Source organism: Hordeum vulgare, chromosome 4H, assembly GCF_904849725.1.
Source record: "Hordeum vulgare subsp. vulgare chromosome 4H, MorexV3_pseudomolecules_assembly, whole genome shotgun sequence".
Classification (NCBI taxonomy): domain Eukaryota; kingdom Viridiplantae; phylum Streptophyta; class Magnoliopsida; order Poales; family Poaceae; genus Hordeum; species Hordeum vulgare.
In genome coordinates this window covers 515,547,186-515,554,035 of record NC_058521.1, presented here as the reverse complement: position 1 = coordinate 515,554,035, position 6,850 = coordinate 515,547,186, and positions in this window count along the sequence as shown.

Below are 6,850 nucleotides of genomic sequence, written 5' to 3'. Positions count from 1 at the left end.
CTCGCGCTGTGTGGCCTCCATCCAACGCTTTGCCGAGGCGACGACAATGCCCTCCTCCAAGATATGCTTGCAAGCCTTCTCGAGTGAGGCTCGGGCGTCGCTAGGGCTTGCGGAAGCAGCAATGGGTGTCTTCAGGCCGGCGATGGCGTCCTGAAGAGTATCAGCGGTGAAAGCAGCGGGCTCACTAGCGTCTGCTGACGCCTTGCCATGAGCCGCGCTGGTGCCAGCGTCGATAACCATCACCTCCATGGCGTTGGAGACGGCGACGACATGGTACGGGGTGAAGAACCCCACCGACGGCGGAGGGCCGTCGAAGACGAGTACGTTGCTGGGGTACACGTCATGTGCAGGCATCTCAATGATAGAGAGCATGCTGAAGCTGGCGCATAGCGCCTCCATGTCGAAGTCCTTGTTGAAGTAGCGAGCACCGTCGTTGAGACGCAGGTCGCTAAAGAGAACATTGAGGTTCTCCATAGAAGCAACGACGATGCTGGGAAGCACCTCGTCATCGGAATCTTCATCTGAATCCGCATGGCGAACGGGAACATCGATCATCATCGGTGCTGCCTCATCGAAAGCAGGCTCCACGGGCATGCAGACCGATCCGGATGCGATGCATCCGGTGGCGTAGGTGCGGGGCCCCGCCGAGCGCGTAAAGCCAGCCGATGTCGCGATCGGCCCCACGGTGGACGCCAAATGTTGGTGAATACTCACAACATATGCCATACGTAGGCTAAAGTCGGTGAGAACCGAAGGGACAAAGGAGGGCGATGGGAACGAGGTTGGTACTAGCATGGAACGCTCGATGTACCCAGGTTCAGGGCTCTCCGTAGAGATAAGACCCCTAGTCCTGCCGGAGTGTATGATGTATATGGATGGATTACAAGGTTGCTCCTGGAGCTGTGTTGAGGAGGAGGAAGAGGGGAACAGGCGGCTCGTCTCTGCCTCTCTCTATGTGGTTGGTGGGTGTGAAGTGTTGTTCGACCGACCCTCTGCATGGAGGGTGACCGGGGGGTTTTATAGACGAACCCACTGGCCTACAATATGGATAAAGGGTACAAGATTGGGGCCCGGCTGGCAGCCTCGCCGACTGACCACGGGCCCATGAGGGTCTTGTCTTATCGCTTGAGGGGCCCGCCGGCTGCATGGTCTCGTCTGGCAATGGGACTCGCCGGTTGGCCAATGAAGCTCTCGCGTAAGGTTGATGTCGAGCAAGCACTATACGTCGAGCGTCGTCCAGCGAGATTCGTCATGGGCAGATAGTACGACTGCCTCCACTATTCCCCATGCCGTGTGTAGTAATGGAGTGGGAGTTTGGCAGTCCGACACTATGCTAGGTGATGGATCAGAGCCGGGGCAGGTCAGCGGCGTGGCCGTCGATGCTCGTACCTGTCGGACACTCCGATCCAGTACCTTTGCTGACGCGTAGCCACAATTAATCGTAAGTTCTCGTCATGACCTATGATCTGATGTGACTTGAGATCCCCGGCCGGCTAGCCTGCTTGGCAAGCCGGCTTGGGAACGGCCGCCTCGTCCCTGGCCGTCTGGCTTGGCCAAGACGACTAGGAAGAGGTAGCCGACTCGCTTCTAGCCGGTAGGGGCTGCCTAGCCGGCCAGAGAGTTGGTCGCCTCGTCTTCCAGCCGGCAGGCGCGGCCTAGCCGGCGAGAAGACTTGGGCCTTGGGGAACAGTACTTGGTCATTCCCTTTGGGCAGGAAATGAAGGAGCAGGCTCGATGAGCCTACCCCGGGGTTATCCCCCGACACTAACCTATTAACTCAGTGCCAGTTCCTGTTTTTTCGTGTTTTTGACCTTTTTCATAGGAGAATATTAAACGGAGTCCAAACGGAATAAAACCTCCAGAAAGATTTTTTTCCGGAACAGAAGATACGCACGGAACTTGAAAACCAAGGCAAAGGGCTCCGGGGGAGGCCACAAGTCCCCTAGCCGCGGCCTGGGGGCTCCTAGCAGGCTTGTGGGCCCCCCGTGGCTCCTTTGCCCTACCTCTTCCGCCTATAAATTCCCTAAAAATCTCAAACCACGGGAGGGAGCCACGAAAATACTTTTCCGAAACCGCAACTTTCTGTCTCCGCAAGATTCCATCTGGGGCACGTTCTGGTGCCCTGCCGGAGGGGGGGATTCGGACATGGAGGGCTTCTTCATCAACACCATTGCCTCTCCGATGATGCGTGATTAGTTCACCACAGACCTTCGGGTCGATAGCTAGTAGCTAGATGGCTTCTTCTCTCTCTTGGATCTTCAATACAAAGTTCTCCATGATCTTCATGGAGATCTATCCGATGTAATCTTCTTTTGTGGTGTGTTTGTCGAGATCTGATGAATTGTGGATTTATGATCAGATTATCTATGAATCTAATTTGAGTTTCCTCTGATCTCTTATATGCATGATTTCATATCCTTGTAATTCTCTTCGAGTTGTGGGTTTTGTTTGGCCAACTTGATCTATAATTCTTGCAATGGGAGAAGTGCTTGGTTTTGGGTTCATACCGTGCGGTGACCTCACCCAGTGACAGAAGGGGTAGCGAGGCACGCATCATGTTGTTGCCATCAAGGGTAAAAAGATGGGGTTTATATCTATTGCATGAATATATCCCTCTACATCATGTCATCTTGCTTAAGGCGTTACTATGTTTGTTATGAACTCAATACACTAGATGCATGCTGGATAGCGGTCGATGTGTGGAGTAATAGTAGTAGATGCAGAAAGTATCGGTCTACTTGTCTCGGACGTGATGCCTATATGTATGATCATTGCCTTATATTCGTTACAACTTTGCGCGGTTCTATCAATTGCGCGACAGTAATTCGTTCACCCATCGTAATATTTTCTATCATGAGAGAAGCCTCTAGTGAATACTATGGCCCCCGGGTCTACTTTACATCATATTTTCAGCTCTACACTTTTACTTTGTTGCACTTTCCACCTTCAGATCTCACCTTGCAATCAATCGTGAAGGGATTGACAACCCCTTTGTAGCGTTGGGTCAAGTTTGTTGTTTTTGCGCAGGTACTTTGGAGACTTGCCTTGATACTCCTACTGGATTGATACCGTGGTTCTCAAACTGAGGGAAATACTTACTACTGATACCTTGATAGAACCGCGCAAAGTCATGACGATATCTAAGGCAATGATCATACATATAGGCATCACGTCTGATACAAGTAGACCGATACTTTCTGCATCTACTACCATTACTCCACACATCGACCGCTATCCAGCATGCATCTAGTGTATTGAGTTCATGAAGAACATAGTAACGCCTTAAGCAAGATGACATGATGTAGTGGGATAAATTCATACAATAGATATAAACCCCATCTTTTTACCCTTGATGGCAACAACATGATGCGTGCCTCGCTACACCTTCTGTCACTGGGTGAGGTCACCGCACGGTATGAACCCAAAACCAAGCACTTCTCCCATTTCAAGAATCATAGATCAAGTTGGCCAAACAAAACCCACAACTCGAAGAGAATTACAAGGATATGAAATCATGCATATAAGAGATCACAAGAAACTCAAATAAGATTCATAGATAATCTGATCATAAATCCACAATTCATCGGATCTCGACAAACACACCGCAAAAGAAGATTACATCGGATAGATCTCCATGAAGATCATGGAGAACTTTGTATTGAAGATCCAACAGAGAGAAGAAGCCATCTAGCTACTATCTATGGACCCGATGGTCTATGGTGAACTACTCACGCATCAACGGAGAGGCAATGGTGTTGATGAAGAAGCCCTATGTATCTGAATCCCCCCTCCGGCAGGGCACCGAAACGTGCCCTAGATGGGATCTTGCGGAGACAGAAGCTTGCGGCGGCGGAAAAGTATTTTCGTGGATCTCTCCCGTGGTTTTGGATTTTTCAGGGATTTATAGGCGGAAGAAGTAGGGTAGAGGAGCCAGAGGGGGCCCAGAAGCCTGCTAAGCGCGGGCCCCCTGGCCGCGCCTAGGGGGCTTGTGGCCTCCCCTGGTGGCCTCTGCCTTGGTTCTCACGCTCCCAGCGTATCTTCTGTTCCGAAAAAATTCTTTCCGTAGGTTTTATTCCGTTTGGACTCCGTTTAATATTCTCCTCTGAAAAAGGTCAAAAACACGGAAAAAATAGGAACTGGCACTTGGCACTGAGTTAATAAGTTAGTCCCAAAAAAGATATAAAAGGCATACAAAACATCCAAAGTTCGACAAGATAATAGCATGGAACCATAAAAAATTATAGATACGTTGGAGACGTATCAAGCATCCCCAAGATTAACTCGTTCTCGTCCTCGAGTAGGGAAGTGATAAAGACTGAATTTTTGATGTGGAATGCTACCTAGCTTATTTGTCCTTTGTAACTTCTTTCATATGACATGAATGTTTAGATCTGTAAGATTGAAAACAATAGTTTGCTATTGACATGAAAACAATAATACTTCAAGCAAACTAGCAAGGTAATCATGAACTTTCAAAATAACAAGGCCAAAGAAAATTATCCCTACAAAATCATATAGTCTGGCTATGCTCCATCATCCCCACACAACAAATTTAAATCATGCACAACCCGGTATTGTCCAAGTAATTGTTTTCGCACTCTTACTTTCTCAAACCTTTTTCAATTCTCACGCAATACATGAGCGTGGGCCATGGATATAGCACTATAGGTGGAATAGAGTGTGGTGGAGGTTGTGAGAAAAAAAGGAGGAGATGGTCACATCGACTCGGCGTATCAAAGTGCTATGGAGATGCCCATCAATAGATATCAATGTGAAAGAGTAGGGATTACCATGCAATGGATGCACTTAGAGCTGTAAGTATGTGAAAGCTCAAAAGGAGAACTAGTGGTTGTGCATCCAACTTGCTTGCTCACGAAGACCTAGGGCAATTTTGAGGAAGCCTATCATTGGAATATACAAGCCAAGTTATATAATGAAGATTCCCACTAACATATGGTGGTGACAAAAGAAGAGACTCTCAATCATGAAGAACATGGTGCTATTATGAAGCACAAGTGTGGAAAAAGATAGTAGCATTGTCCCTTCTCTCTTTTTCTCTCTTTTTCTCTTTTTTTGTTTGGGCTCTTTGGCCTCTTTCCATATCTCTCTCTTTTTTGTGTGCGGGCAAATTTGGCCTCTTTTTTATTTCCTCACATGGGACAATGCTCTAATAATGATGATCATCACACCTTAATTAACTCATAACTCAATACTTAGAGCAATGATGACTCTATAGGAAATGCCTCTGGCAGTGTACCGGGATGTGCAACGATCTAGATTGGCGTATGACGTTGAAACATCTCGCTATCTATCTTACGATCATGCAATGGCAATATGTAAGTGACGGCACAAGTCATGAGACGGAACGGTGGGAGTTGCATGGCAATATATCTCGGAATGGCTATGAAAATGCCATAGTAGGTAGGTATGGTGGCTGTTGTGAGGAAGGTATATGGTGGTTTTGTGTACCGGCGAAAGTTGCGCGACACTAGAGAGGCTAGCAATGGTGGAAGGTGAAAGTGCATCTTTACCATGGACTCACATTAGTCATGAAGAACTCACATACTTACTGCGAAAGTTTTTATTAGTAATCGAAGCAAAGTGCTAAACGCATACTCCTAGGGGAAGGGTTGGTGGTGTTAACCATCGCGCGATCCCGACCGCAACACAAAGGATGACAATCAATAAATCAATTATGCTCCGACTTCCTAACATAGCGGTTCACCATACGTGCATGTTACGGGAATCACTAACTTCAACACAAGTATTTCTATATTCACAACACCCTACTAACATAACTCTTAATACTACCAAATCCATGTCTCAAAACTAATTGAGAGGAATCAAACTTCTCTTTCTAATCAATGCACATGAAGATGGAAGTTTTATTGTATCCTCTTTGGACGGCTATCATCTTTAGGACTACTTTCATAGCACAAGGCAAGTACCAAGTTACTCAGAGAGAGTACTCTCAAAAATATATAAGTGAAGATCGAGAGTTCTTATTTCTCCAAGATATGACACCGCCGTGCTCTAAAAGATATAAGTGAAGCACATAGAGCAAATTTATCTAGCTCAAAATATATAAGTGAAGCACATGTGAGCTAAATTGCCTAACTCAAAAGATATAAGCAAAGCTTTGCGAGTATTCTAGCAAATTCACGATGAGTGCATGTCTCTCTCAAAAGGTGTGCAGCAAGGATGATTGTGACGCAACAAAAAGAAAAGACTCCTACGATACAAGACGCTCCAAGCAAAACACATATCATGTGGTGAACAAAAATATAGCTCCAAGTAATGTTACCGATGGATTGGAGACGAAAGAGGGGATGCCTTCCCGGGGCATCCCCAAGCTTAGGCTTTTTGGTATCCTTGAATTTGGCTTGGGATGCCCTGGGAATCCCCAAGCTTGAGCTCTTTCCACTCTTTATCCCTTTGTCCATGAGAACATCACCCAAAACTTGAGAACTTCACAACACAAAACTTAAACAGAAACTCATGATATCATTAGCACAAGAAAACAAACTACCACCTCTTGAGGTAGTGTAGCAAACTTGATTTCTATTTATATTGGTGTTAGATTAATGTATTCTCACTTTCCTATGGCTAATACCCCCGATACTATCCATAGTTTCATCAAAATAAGCAACCAACACAACAAAAACAGAATCTGTCAAAAACAGACCAGTCTGTAGCAATCTGTATACTTCGTATACTTCTAGTATCTCAAAAATTCTGAACAATTACGACAGTTTAGGCAATTGGCATATCAACCAGCAGCAAAAAGAATAAACTCAAAAGCTCTTTATGGATAAAAATTAAAAATAATTTTGTGAGCGAAAAGTTTCTG